General features: G+C 43.2%; 1 protein-coding gene across 15 annotated transcripts in view; it reads left to right on the top strand.

Moving 5' to 3' along the window:
• Positions 1-14,390, top strand: part of RAP1GAP2 (RAP1 GTPase activating protein 2) — a 206,452-nt gene that overhangs the window by 133,363 nt on the left and 58,699 nt on the right. The window lies entirely within an intron of this gene.

Here is a 14,390-nt window from a genome sequence, read left to right as displayed (position 1 = left end):
GGCACTGCACTGGGCAGAGCTCACGTCTATACTCCTCTGACAAGGCTTCTTGGTGCTGTGCCAGGGCCTGAGAGGACCCACAGCCAGCTGCCTGTGCTGCAGGTGGGGGTGCCAGGGCGAGAGAGGGAGGCATTCTAGCTGGGCTTCTGCCTGGCTTGCAGAGACTTGGAGCTGGCCGTCAGCCCTGGGGGGCTAGCCCTTCTCCCGTTTGTGCCCAGGATGGCCCTGGCAGGGGACTCTGTGTCCTGTCACAGAGTCTCAGAGCTGTGCGGTTCGTTTGACACTTGGGGTTGGTGTGTGTGACGTTCCCAATAGGCCCTGGAGAGTCAGTGTCCTGTTGTCCCAAGCAAGATTGTGCCTGGAGGCTCTGTGGGTCCCCTGTTTCAGCTCTGCCAGGACTTCGTGCCCCTCCCAGTGGACGTGGGGGCCCAGACTGACGGGCCCTTCCTCATTCACGGACCTGCCTGCTGGAGCCAGTGTGGGGGTGGTGGTCTGTGTCCTTTTCCTGTCTTCTTCCCCTTGCCTGTGCTGTCGTCCTTTTTCTAGGGGAGCTGAGGATGACAGGTTAGGGATGCATGTAGGGAGTGACAGGGTACTTGTTTGGGGGTTGGGCCAAGGAGTCCCCCAATCTCAGGCTGTGTCACCACTGGCTCCAGGACGGGTGAGCCTGGTGTCTCTGTTACCAAATAGAAATGGCCTGAGCCCTTTGGACCTTGGCAGGGGTATGGAGTGGTATATTGGAGCGTTTTAAGCTGAGGACCCAGGTCACCTGATTGATCTTTCAGAAAGACCTTGTCTCTGTTGTATGGGTAACTGATTAGGGACGTGCTAGTGTGAAGGCCGGGAGCCCAGACAGGGGGCTGCCACATGGTCCCCATGAGGGACAGTGAGAGATGCTGAAACTGTTCAGACTCGGGATTTATCTTGACAGTAGACCTGCGGGTAGATTGGATTTGAGGAATGAGGGATGAAGACATCAGTGACGTCCTTTGGGCTTTTGTCCTGAGTGTGAGGGTGTTTGGAGGATGGGGAGACAGGCTGGGGTGGAGGAAAGTGTTTGAGGGAAAAAGTTAGGGAGTGTTCTGTGGGGCTTTGTTAAATCTGAGATGCCTGTCAGATGTTCGTGTGAGATGTGGAGCTGTCTAACCTAGATAGACGTGGATTTGAATCTGGCTTCTGCCTTCACTGGGTTCACTTTGGGCAAGTTGCTTAACCGCTCTGAGCCTGCTACTCTCTAACTCTCCTCCCTGGGTGCTTGTGAGGCTTATGGGTAGCATTTGTGAAGTGCCCGATTCAGTGCCCTGTGCCTAGCCCATCACGGGTACCCAACAGAGGATACCTGGGGCTTCCTAAAACTTTGGTTCTATCATCCCATTTTCCAGCCCAGGAACATTCAATGGCTCCCTATTGCTCAGAGCCGAGCTTGGAACTTGTGTCTGGTGGGCTGATTTGGCTCATAGATGTATACAGTCTACATAGAGATTTTTAAAAATTTGACTTGGTTATCAATGTATAAGAATTGGGAGAGTTCACGCTCAAATTTGGATTTCTGGCTTATCTTGAAAAGTTGAAAAGTCTGGTAACACTGAACTTGTATTTCTGCTCGCACCCTGGCTACAGATAAGCAACAGCTGCCCTTTTCGGAAGGGGCGTGCACGCTTCAGTTTACCCTTGCTTCGCTCTCCCCCTGTTTTTTTGTTGTTGTTGAGGTGAAATTTACAGAACCTAAAATCAGTCATTTTAAAGTGAATGATTCAGTGTCATTTAGTACATTTACAATGTTGTGCAACCACTACTTCTATCTAGTTCTAAAATCTTTTCATTACCCCCCAAGAAAACCCCATTAGGCAGTTACTCTTCATTCTCCCCTCCTTCTAGCTTCTGACAACCACTAATATACTTTCTGTCTCTATGGCTTGACCTATTCTGGGTATTTCATAGAAATGGAATCATACGTTTGTAAGGTTTTGTATCTGGTATCTTTCACTTAAGCATACTATTTTTGAGGTTCATTCACATTATAGCATGTGTCAGTGCTTCATTCCTTTTTATGGCTGAATGTTATTCTGTTGTATGGGTATGCCACAATTTGTTTATCCATCCATCCATTGCTGGGCATTTGGGATGTTTCCACCTTTTGGCAAGTGTGAATAGTGCTGCTCTTCAGTATACAATTGAACAGCATTTATGTGCAAGTATTGTTTGAGTACCTGTTTTCAGTTCTTTTGGGTTTCTACCTACGAGTGGAATTGCTGGGTCACATGGTAACTCTGTGTTTAACTTCCCGAGGAACTGCCAAATTGTTTTCCAAAAGAGCTGCACCATTTTAGATTCCCTCCAGTAATGTACAAGGGGTGCAATTTTCCCACATTCGTGGCAACACCTGTTACTTTCCGTTTTTTGATTATAGCCATCCTAGTGGGTGTGAAGTGGTGTGTCATGTGGTTTTAATTTGCATTTTCCCAAATGACGTTTAATATCTTTTCAGGTGCTTATTGTCTGTTTGTGTACCTTCTTGGGAGAAATGTCTGTTGAACTCCTTTACCCATTTTAAAATTGGGTTGTTTGTCCTTCTGCTATAAGAGTTCTTTATATATTGTGGATGCTAGACTCTTATCAGATGTATGGTTTGCAAATATTTTCTCCCATTCTGTTGGTTGTGCTTTTACTATCTTGATTATGTCCATTAAAGCAAAAAAGTTTTAAATTTTGATGAAGTCCAGTTTATCTATGTTTTCTTTTGTTTCTTATGGAGTCGTGTCTAAGAATTCAATGCCAATCTAGGGTCACAAAGATTTACTCCTGTGTTGTCTTCTAAGAGTTGTATAGTTTTAGCTCTTAGGTTTAGGTTGTTGCTTCATTTTAAGTTCATTTTTGTATATGGTGTGAGGTATAGGGGTCCAACTATATTCTTTTTGTAGGTAGATATCTAATTTTTCTGGCAGTTGAAAAGACTGTTCTTTCCCTCATTAATTGGTCTTGGTACCCTTGTCAAAATTCAGTTGGCCATTAACGTGTTGGTTTATTTCTGGACTCTAAATTCTATTTCACTGGTCCATGTATCTATTCTTATCCCACTACCACAATATTTTGATCATTGCAGCTTTGTAGTACGTTTTGCAATTGGGAAGTGTGAGTTCTTTTTCAAGAATATTTTGGCCATTCTGGGTCCCTTGAGTTTTCCTATCAACTTTGGGATCAACTTTTCAATTTCTACAAAGAATCCAGCTGGGATTCTGATAGGGATTGCATTGAATCTGTAGATTACTCTGGGTAGAGTTGCTACTTTAACAATATTAAGTCTCCTAACCCATGAACAAGGGATATCATACCAAGTATTTAGATCTTATTTAATTTCTTTCATCACTATTTTGCAATTTTTAGTGTACAAGTCTTTTACCTCCTTGGTTATATCATTCTAAGGTTTTTTTTTTTGATGCTATTGCAAGTGGAATTGTTTTCTTAATTTTCAGATTGTTCATTGGTGGTGTATAGAAACAGAACTTTTTTTGGGGTATTGAACTTGTACTCTGCAATTTTGCTGACTTCCCTTATTAGCCCTAGTAGGGTGTTTTTGTGGATTTGTGGGGTTTTCTATATTGGATCATGTAATCGGCAAACAGAGATAGTTTTACTTCTTTCCTTTCAATTTGGATGCCTTTTATTTCTTTCTCTTGCCTAATTACTTTGGCTAGAAGTAATTCAGTGTATTCAGTGTATTATTCAGTAAATTCAGTGTATTATTCAGTACACTGAATAATAACGGTGAAAGTGGGCATCCTTGTTTTGTTCCTGGTCTTAGTGGGGGCGGGGGAAGCTTTCAGTATCATTGAGAATAATGTTAACTGTGGATTTATTTTTTTTAAAGAACCCTTTATCATGTTGAGGAGGTTCCTTTCTATGACTAGTTTTCCGAGTGTTTCTTATCATGGAATGGTGTTGGATTTTGTCAAGTGCTTTTGCATCAGTTGAGATGATCCTGTGTTTTTTTTCCTTTGTTTTATTAATGTGTTGTAACATTGCTTTTCTTATGTTGGTTTTCTTATGTTGAACCAACGTTGCATCTTGGGATAAATCCCACTTGGTCATGGTTTATAACATGCTGTTGAATTCAGTTTGCTACTATTTTGTTGAGGATTTTTGCATCTGTGTCTATCAGGGTGATTGGTCTGTAATTTTTCTTTCCTTGTAGTTTTTTAAATACGGTTTTGGTAATAGTGGCCTCATAGAATGAATTAGGAAGTGTTCTCTCTTCTGTTTTTTGGAAGAGTTTATGAAGGATTGGTGCTAATTCTTTAAATGTTTGGTAGAATTTACCACAAAGCCATCTGGACCACAAGCCATCTGGTCCTGGACTTTTCTTTGTTGAGAGCTTTTTTTTTTTTTTTTTTAAAGATTTTATTGGGGAAGGGGAACAGGACTTTATTGGGGAACAGTGTGTACTTCCAGAACTTTTTTCCAAGTCAAGTTGTTGTCCTTTCAATCTTAGTTGTGGAGGGCGCAGCTCAGCTCCAGGTCCAGTTGCCGTTGCTAGTTGCAGGGGGCACAGCCCACCATCCCTTGCGGGAGTTGAACCGGCAACCATGTGGTTGAGAGGACGCGCTCCAACCAACTGAGCCACCTGGGAGCTCAGCGGCAGCTCAGCTCAAGGCGCTGTGTTCAGTCTTTAAGAAGACCTATAAAAACCCAGGCATTCTCCCATTTTAACTTACGCTGCCCCATCTGTGCTCTGGCCAGGTTGGTCCCTTGGACACACCACCTACATGAAACACAATTTTATAGGTCAGTGGTTCTCAAAGTGTGGTTCCTGGGCCAGGAATGTCAGTATCACCTGGGAACTTGTTAGAAATGGAGAGTCTCTGGCCAAGAATTAGAAACTCTATGGCTGGGGCCAGAAATCCGTGTTTTAACAAGCCCTCCAGGTGATTCTGTTGTGGTACCATTGCTATAGGTACCATATTTCTCCGAAAATAAGACCTAGCCGGACAATCAGCTCTAATGCATCTTTTGGGGCAAAAATTAATATAAGTATAGTATAATGTAATATAATATAATATAATATAATATAATATAATATAATATAATATAATATAATACCAGGTCTTATATTAAGTTTTGCTCCAAAAGACGCATTAGAGTTGATTGTCCTGCTAGGTCTTATTTTTGGGGAAATATAGTAATAGCTTGGCAGCCTCCCGGCCCAAGTTGATATAACTGAAGGAGTGCCTCCGAAGGACTCTAGCAACAGAGGAGCTGTGCTCAGTGTGAGTTGGTGGGAGGGGAGGCCAAAGGAGGAAAAGAGATGCATGAAGGTAGGATGGGGAAGATGGGCATAGAGACTTGGTTGGGACAGGACCTGTGTCTGGATGTGACTTACCATTGGAGCATCTGTTGGGGATAGGGTTGGCTGCGCAGGGTGAGGGGTGCAGTCTGTTGCCAGAGCACAGACAGTGCTTGCTGGCAAGGACATGGGCCTGTCCAGCCCTGACGCCCAGGCAGAGGACTCAGCCTCAACTGCCTGCTTCATTCTTATCTTGCTGGGTAGAGTATTTAGTCATTCATTCAGCAGATGTTTCCTGAGCATCTACTATGTGCCAGGCAGTTATAGACCCAGGGATACAGTAATGAACAAAAGAGCTCTGCCTTTTCTTTTAGTGCCTTTCTAGTGTTTACTTGGCCTTTCTATGGGGAACAGCTCTGAGGTTTTCCTCAGGTCCTGGCAGCCAGGCTGGTGGCCAGCTGGTCCTCATCCTGCCCACCCTGAGGGCCTCTGAGCAGCAGAGCCTGGTCAGTGTGGCGTACACTGTGGTCAGGCAGCTGTGGGACACATCTCATCTGGCTCCTAACGGCATATGTGCTGTGCGTTTCCAGCTCCCCCAACTTTCCAGAAGCTCTTTAAAAATCTCTCCAGGAATCCTTTTCTTTTGGATGTCGTCCTTCTCCGTGGGGACGAGATAATTGCTTTGACCCGTTTTCCTCCTCTACCCAGCACTGCCCACCCCACGTCTCCATCCTATTTTTTGGGACCCGTGTGGGGTGGAAAACACTGTCCTCTAGCCTTGTCTTGTGTTTTTAGTGTTTCTGCTTGCTTTGACGCGCCTTTGCCCCTTTGCATGTGTCCTGGATTTAGGTGGGCAGGGATAAGGAGGCAGGCGCCCCGCGCATGGGGGTGTTTTGTGTTGGGTGCTCTGCCAGGCAGTGCAGACTGGCTCGTGTTATCCCACCACAGCCCTGTGTGTCGGTGCTGTTATAGGCCTTGCTTCAAGGTCCCGGCGCTCAGACAACGTCATCCTTTGCTGTGAGCAGTGGGTATGTGGTACCTCCTGGGCAGGGGATGTAGAAAGGTTGCTTGCATGTAAACACACTCCTGCCTCCAGGAGGGGAGGCAAGGAGCCCAGAGCTAGGACAGGTTGCCCAGCAGAGACCTGGTGGGCAGTGGGTGGGTGACAGTGGGTATCAACTTCTCCAACTAGGGTCAGAGAGGAGGAGGGAGTAGGGAGTGGAGGGGCCTCCTGAGCTTCAATGCAACAAGGCGGAAAGAACAGGTGGCTGCCTATCTGCAGGGAAAGGCCACATCCATAGGTAGAGCTTCTGTGGGCCAGAGGGAGGCAGGCTGGGCTGCTTCTGGAATGGGGTGGTGAGAGGGGTGGCAGTGGCCCTCCTATACGGGAACCTGCCACGCTTCTGCTTCTTCACTGCCCGGGCAGGGGGCAGCACCAGAGACAGCAAGTAGGGGCATCGGGAAGATTTCTCAAGACTGGCGTTGCAATTCCTGTTCCCTTCTGCTCCTGCTACCTCGGACCTCCTCCAACATTCTTCCCCCAAGGACTCCTTTGCCCTTCCAAGGGAAGACCAGGCAGTTTCTATATTGGGAGGTGAGGAGGGCCGGGACTGAACCCGAACCGAACCCGGGGGCCCAGCCTGCAATTTCCTTGGTGGAGCGCTGGCTCTGTGTGACTATTTCACGGCCTACTTGACTGGTGTTAAAGCACGGCCCATGGGGAAGTGCTGCCCCTGGCTCTGATTCGGGTGGCAACAGCTGTTGCTAATAATAAATGAGGCAGCTGAGTGGATGTTGCTACGTATTGATGAGGAGGCCGAATTACATTTCTCTGTGACAATCCAGAGCCTGGCTTCCTGATGGAGAGGGATTCCCTTGTAAGGATGCCCTAGGTGGGACTTTATTCTGTCTTAAAGGGCCTGTGGGGCAACACCAGTGAGTCAGTGAGCATTTATTGAGTGCTTGCTGCGTGTCCTGGGCTGTGCAGTTCTCTCAGGGGGCGTGGACAAGCATGGCTGGAGCTGCTGTTCCAGGCTGGCCTGAGTCACCCCGCTGCTGGGTGGGAAAGGAGACTCCCTCTTTGCCAAGGCTGGAACTGTCCCATTGGAAAGTTCAACCAGTCACCAAGAAGTGGGGCCGGTCCCAGCTGAGGTCCGGGTGCCACTGGCTGATTTCTGCTCCGGACACGTCCCCAGGAATCGTCCACCTAGTGCATCACTCAGGGATGAGGCTGAATCACAGTATTTTTAGCTCACCACCTGTGCCAGCTCCAGAACCCTCAGACCTCTTCATTCAGGAAACACAGACCCATTTTTAACAGTAATTTAAACACTGTTTCTGGGAAGACCAATAAAGTCAAGGAAAGCTAAGTGTCCTAAATCAGGGAAAGCTAACTATGCTAAAGCTAGTAGGCCGTCTCCCAATAGGACAAGGCTTGCCGAAGGAGCTTTCTCCTAGTCCCTTTTGTCGTTGTTATATACCGAATGCTTGCTGTGGATCAGGCCCTGGCTGGGCCTCTCTCATCCACGTTCTCACTTCATCCTCACATGAGCCTTGAAAGACATGTGAGGTTATTTTATTCCGTTTCCAGGTGAAGGAATGGAGATTGAGTAACGTGCCTTATGCCACACACCTGGGCAGCAGCAGGCGGCCACTCCCCAGTGGCTTTGACCATCGGTCTCTACTGCTCCCTGTATCTTTCTACTATACCCCAAACCTCAGTAGCTCTCCACTGCTTTCCAGATTAAGCCTGAATTCCTGGCATTCATGGTCTCAGGCCCAGACCCCAGCCCTCCTCTCCAGTCTGAGCTTCAGGATGTTGACCTAGAGGTCTCAGTGCAGCCAGGTTGATCCACTCATCGTTCATCGAATACATATCACGCTTCTCCACCTTCCCACCTTGGTCCACACCGTTACCTGTAATGTCTTCTTCACGCCTCTTTATCAAGTGATTGATTTATTCTTTAAGGTCTGCCTGGGATCCCACCTTTTGCAAGAAGCTTTCCTTGATATGGTGGTTTTAAAATATGCCCCTAAATTCTTTGGTACTTCTCGAGCAGGGGAAAATAATCCCCCACCCCTGCCTCCTGAGTGTGGGCTGATCGTGGTCACTTGCTTCTAACGAATAGGATAGAGTGGAAATAAGGTGTATGATTTCAGAGACTAGGTCATAAAAGGTACTATCGCTTCCTCCGTGGTTTTTCTCCTGGATGCTTGTTCTGAGTGGAGTCGGCTGCCATGTTGTGAGGACACTCAGGCAGCCTACGGAGAGGCCCATGTGGTGAGGGACTGCCAACACCTGTGAGGGAGCCATCTTGGGAGCAGAGCCGCCGGCCCCACTCTAGCCTTCAGATGATGCAGCCGCTGTTGGCATCTTACTACAACCACCTGAGAAACCCTGAGCAAGAACCGCACAACTAAGCCACTCTGAAGTCCTGACCCACAGAAATTGTTTTCAGTCACTAAGTTTCGGAGTAATTTGTTACACGGCAGTAGAGAACTAATACACTTGACCTCCTAGCCTGAAGTGCTTCATGTGTTCTCTGGACCATTGTGGCACTGGTCATCTGTCATGTAGCCCAGGACAGCTTTGTCTCATAACTAAGATCAGTACCCTGGAAATTGAGCTTTTGCCTAGTACTTCCAGCGTCCAGTCCATGCCCTGCAGGGGCTTATTCAGTTGGAGTGAACTGATTAACCAATACAAGGGCATTGTCTAAAAACACATCTAAAATAATTTTTGATTGCCAGTTTGCATGGGTAACAGAGTGAGCTGGTTTTGGGGGTGTTTCAAGAGAGCCTCTTAGTCTGTAATACACAAAGCCAAGGTTAGACCTGGGCATGAATTGGCCTGAATCCAGGGACTTTCTTTGGGCACTGAAGGCTGTGTCCTCATGTCCCTAAACATACCCTGTCATGAAGGTGGAGGAAGAGCCTATAGCAGGGGTTGGGGGAAACAAAGGAATGCCAAACCTCCACTTATGTGTTGAAGTCTTAAAAACGTTGATTAATTGCAAAAATAACTTATAATTGTAGAAAACTTAAAAAATACTGAAAAGCAAAAAGGAAAAATATATCCTTAACCTGTCACTCATTTTGGCATGTATCCTGCAAGATATGTTTCTCTGGTTGGGTGATGTATATATTCATCTATCTATCTATCTATCAATCATCTACCTACAGACATGTTTTTTCACATTTAATTGAAAATAAAAAAAGGGATCATGTTCCCAACTCTATTTTCCTCGCTTACCCACGCAGTGTGAATCTTTGCACGAGCAGAATTTAGCACAGATCTCCTCTCATAGTATTTTACTGTATGGGCATATTCCCATGCAATATTTATTCTTTCCCTCCTTGGTGGATACTTTGGCTGTTTGCACTTTTTTGCCTGTAAACATTGTTTCAATAGATATCCTCGTATAAGTATCCTGTGTAGTTGCCCAAATATTGCTTTAGAGTAAATTCCCTAGAGTGGGTTTATTGGACCAAAATATATGAACATTTTTAAGGCTTTGGACACACAGCACCAAATTGCCCTTCGGAAAGGTTGTACCAGGTACACACTTCTGTATTGTCCCTGTGTCCTTAGCTCCATATCCTTGCCAACACGGGCTTTTCTTTTTAATCTTGGCCAATCTGATAGATGAAAGATGTTATTGTATTATCTTAATTTCTTTAATAATCAGGGAGGTTGGGCACGTTCCTTGTATTTATTGGTCACTTTGTCTTTCTCCGTCAGCACATTGTTCATGCCCTTTGCACATTTTTCTGTTTCCTTTACAAAACTTATTTGAAATTTAATTATGCAAGTAATGTAGGTCTACATGCTAGTGGAGTTGGCCGTATATAAAGCAGAAACCTTGGGGTGATTGGTTAGCTCAGTTGGTTAGAGTATGGTGCTGATAACACCAACGTTGCTGGTTCGATCCCCAAATGGGCCATGGTGAACTGCACCCTCCTTAAAAAAAAAAAAAAAAAAAAAAAAGATTGTTTGTTTTTTTAGATAAAACAAAACCTCCTTCACCAGTCTCCTCCCCTTCTCCATAGAATCACTTTTTGACAGTGTGAGGTATATTCTTCCATAGTATTTCCTATGCGTTTATATACATATATGTAGGTTACTTTAGGTTTTGTTTTTATAAAATGGGATCATATTTTCTGTGTTCTCTGATTTTCCCCTACTCCATACTTAATGTGTCTTGGAGAGCATCTTATTAGACAATACAGATCTATTGCTTTCTTTTTGAATGGCTGCATAGTGTGTTTTTTTCGGAACAGTTTTATTGAGATAATTCATGTACTATAAAGTCACCCATTTAAAGTGTACAATTCAGTGGTTTTTAGTATATTCACAGAATTGTGTAACCATTACCACAATCAATTTTAGAACATTTTCATCACCTCAGAAAGAAACCCTGTACCGTTTAACTATCACCGTTGAAATCTCCGATTTCCCTCAGCCCTAAGCAACCACAAATTTATTTTTTGTCTCTATAGATTTGCCTGTTTTGGACATTTAATAGAGGTGGAATCACATAATATGTGGCCTTTTGTGTCTGGCTTCTTTCACTTAGCATAATATTTTCAAGGCTTATCCATGTTGTAGCATGTGTCAGTACTTCCTTCTTTCCTTTTATGATGGCCAAATACAATTCCATTGTATGGATATGCCACAATTGTTTATTCACAAATCGATGGACATTTGGGTTGTTTCTACTTTTTGGATACTATGACTATTGCTACTATGAACATTGGTGTACATGTTTTTGTGTGGACATATGTTTTTATTTCTCTTGGGGTATATACCTAGGAGTGGAATTGCTAGGTCAAATGGTTACTCCGTGTTTAACTTTTTGAGGAATTGCTAAACTGTTTTCCACAGTGACTGTACCATTTATATTCCCACCAACTGTATATGATGGTTCCAATTTCTCCGTATTCTCGCCAACAGTTGTTATTATTTGTCTTTTTGGTTATAGCCATTCCAGCGGGTGTAAAGTGGTCTCTCGTCATGGTTTTGATTTGCATTTCCCAATAACTAATGATGTCGAGCATCTTTTCATGTGTGTGTTGTCTGTTTATACATCTTCTTTGGAGAAATGTCTATAGAAATCCTTTGCTCATTTTTAAATTGAGGTATCTTTTTATTGAGTTGTAAGAATTCTTTGTATATTCTAGATCCAAGTCCCTTATCACACATATGATTTGTAAGTATTTTCTCCTATTCTATTGGTTGTCTTTTCACTTTCTTGATAGTGTCCATTGGAGTACAAATGTTTTAAATTTTGGTGAAGTTTAATTTATTGTTTTTTTTCCTTTCATTGCTTATGTTTTGGGTGTCATATCTAAGAATCCATTGCCAAATCCAAGGTCACGAAGATTTACTCCTATATTTTCTTCTAAGAGTTTTATCATTTTAGTGCTTACATTTAGGTTGTTGATCCATTTTCACTTAATTTGGGCCCTGAGATGAGGGTCCAACCTCATTCTTTGTATGTGGCCATGCAGATTTCCCAGCACAATTTATTGAAAAGACTTCATTGAATGGTCTTGGTACCCTTGTTGAAAATCAATTGCCCTAAATACATGAATTTATTTCTGGACTCTAAATTCTATTCCATTGATCTATATGTCTGTTAGTACTGCGCTATCTTAATTACTTTTGCTTTGTAATATTTTGAAATTGTAAAGTATGAATCCTCCACCTTTGTTTTTCTTTTTCAAGAGTGGTTTGGCTATTCTGGGCCCCTTGAGTTTCCATACCAATTTTAGGATCAGCTTTTCCATTTCTAGAAAGGATCCAGCTGGGATTTTGATAGAGATTGTTGATCAATTGGAGAGTACAGTTGTCTTAATCATACTGACTCTTTGAATCGTGATCATGGCATTTATTTTCATTTATTTAGAACCCCTTCTTTCATCAATGTTTTATACTTTTCAGAGTGTAAGTTTTGCACGTCTTTTGTTAAATCTGCATCCAAGTATTTTTATTCTCTTTGATGTTATTGTAATTGGAATTGCTTTCTTAATTTTATTTTTGGATTGTTCATTGCCAGTGTACAGGAATATAATTCATTATTGTATATTGATCTTATATCATGCAACCTTGCAGAACTCATTTATTATATTAGTTCTAAAGTTTTTTTAAAAGTGAATTCCTTAGGATTTTCTATATATAAGGTCACATTATCTGTGAATAGAAATAATTTCACCTCTTCCTCCAGAAAGGCCTCCAGTTGGATGCCTTTCATATAATTTTCTTGCCTAATTTCTCTGGTTAGAACATACAGTACAATGTTAAATGAAAGTAGGGAGAGTGGATATCCTTGTCTTTTTCCTTATCTTATGGGCAAAGTATAGTCTTTCGTTATTAAGTATGATATTAGCTGTGGGTTTTTGTAGGTGCACTTTGCCATGTTGAGAAGCTTCCTTTCTATTCCGACTTTGTTAAGTGTTCTTTTTTTAATCAAGAAAGGGTTTTGGATTTGTCAAATGCTTTCTCTATGTCTATTGAGATGATAATGTAGTTTTTGCTTTTTATTTTATTTATATGATGTATTACATTCATTGATTCTTGGATATCAAACCAATCTTGCATTACTGGGATAAATCCCACCTGGTCATGATGTATAATTCTTTTTATATGTTGCTGGATTCAGTTTGCTACTATTTTGTTGAGAATTTTTGCATCTATGTTCATAAACTATATATATCTGTAGTTTTCTTTTCTTGTGATGTCTTTGGTTTTGGTTTTAGCAAAATACTAGCCTCATAGAATAAGTTGGGAAGTGTTCCCTCTTTTATTCTTGGAAGAGTTTGTGGGGAATTAATATTAATTCTCTAAATTGTAGAATTCACAAGTGAAGCCATCTGGGCTGGTCTTTTCTTTGTGGGTAGTTTTTTGATTACTAATTCAATCTATTTATTAGGTCTTTTTAGATTTCCTATTTAGATTTTCTATTTCTTCCTGAGTCAATTTTGATAGTTTGTGTATTTCTAGGAGTTCACCATTTCATCAGTTATCTAATTTGAGTTTTCATAATATTTATATTTTATTCTATGAATGTAGCTTACTCTAACCAATTTCCTATAGATTGACATTTAAGTTGTTCCCATTTTTTACTGTTATAAACAATGCAGCAATGAACATCTTATTGTATCTTATCTTTGTGATTGTATTGTATCTATCTTTGTGTATATGTGCAAGTATGTTTATAGTATAGATGTCTAGAAGTGGAATTGCTGGGTCAGAGGTCTGTGTATTTAACCTGTTGATTGCTTCTGCAGCCCTTGTTCTCTTTCTGTTTGTCTTTCTAGACTTATTGATATGTGTAAGTACTATATGTCTAGTAATCTTGGTCTCCTGGAGACTGGAGTTTGGAAGAACGCACAGAGCAAGTGGTAGGATAGGTTTGGGAGCTGGGGGTTTGGCGGCTGCCTCTGGTCCAGGGTGTGTGATGTGGGTGCGCCATGCGTGTCCTCAACCCTGTACATTCACACGTGGGGTTTTGAGACCCTGGAGGTCAAAGACTCTGCCTCTGACAGCCAGCTTTGGCCTAGGAAAGCTCATTTAGCGCCCACAGCAGGGCAAGGTCTCCCCAGGTGACTTTACAAGGGTGCTTCCCTTGGAGGTTCTCTTCTGAGGAGTCTGAGGGCAGCGGAAGCTCCAGGTCGTCCTGGCCATTGGTGCCCACAGAGGAAGGGAGAGTGTTTGAAGAAGTGACAAGGACACCTGTGGTCCTTGTTATCACTGCTTTCTTTTCTCTCCTATCCACCTGGGAGCTGTCTGTCGTGGGCACGGCTTGCCAGTGCCCAGATGTGGGCAGTGGTGTTAGGGCAGGAAAGTGTGGCTCTTTTCACGGAGTGGGGAGTGGGGAAACTTCTGAGGGACTTCTGCATGTGTTTTGTTAAGGCAGAGCTTTCAGCCCCTCACCCCTCCCTTCTACTTCCTTTTTTCTCCTATTGGTCTTACCTGGAGTTACAAAGATGGCACCCAAGTAGGTTAAAGGTTTGGACTTAGGTAGTTTGAGATTTTTAAAATAACCCACGCAGGCCCCTGGAGGCTGCCATTCAATGGCTTTCAGGCTTTGCTTCACAAGTTCTAAGG

Source organism: Rhinolophus ferrumequinum, chromosome 21 (genome assembly GCF_004115265.2).
Source record: "Rhinolophus ferrumequinum isolate MPI-CBG mRhiFer1 chromosome 21, mRhiFer1_v1.p, whole genome shotgun sequence".
Classification (NCBI taxonomy): Eukaryota; Metazoa; Chordata; class Mammalia; order Chiroptera; family Rhinolophidae; genus Rhinolophus; species Rhinolophus ferrumequinum.
This window is presented reverse-complemented; position numbering and strand designations above follow the sequence as displayed.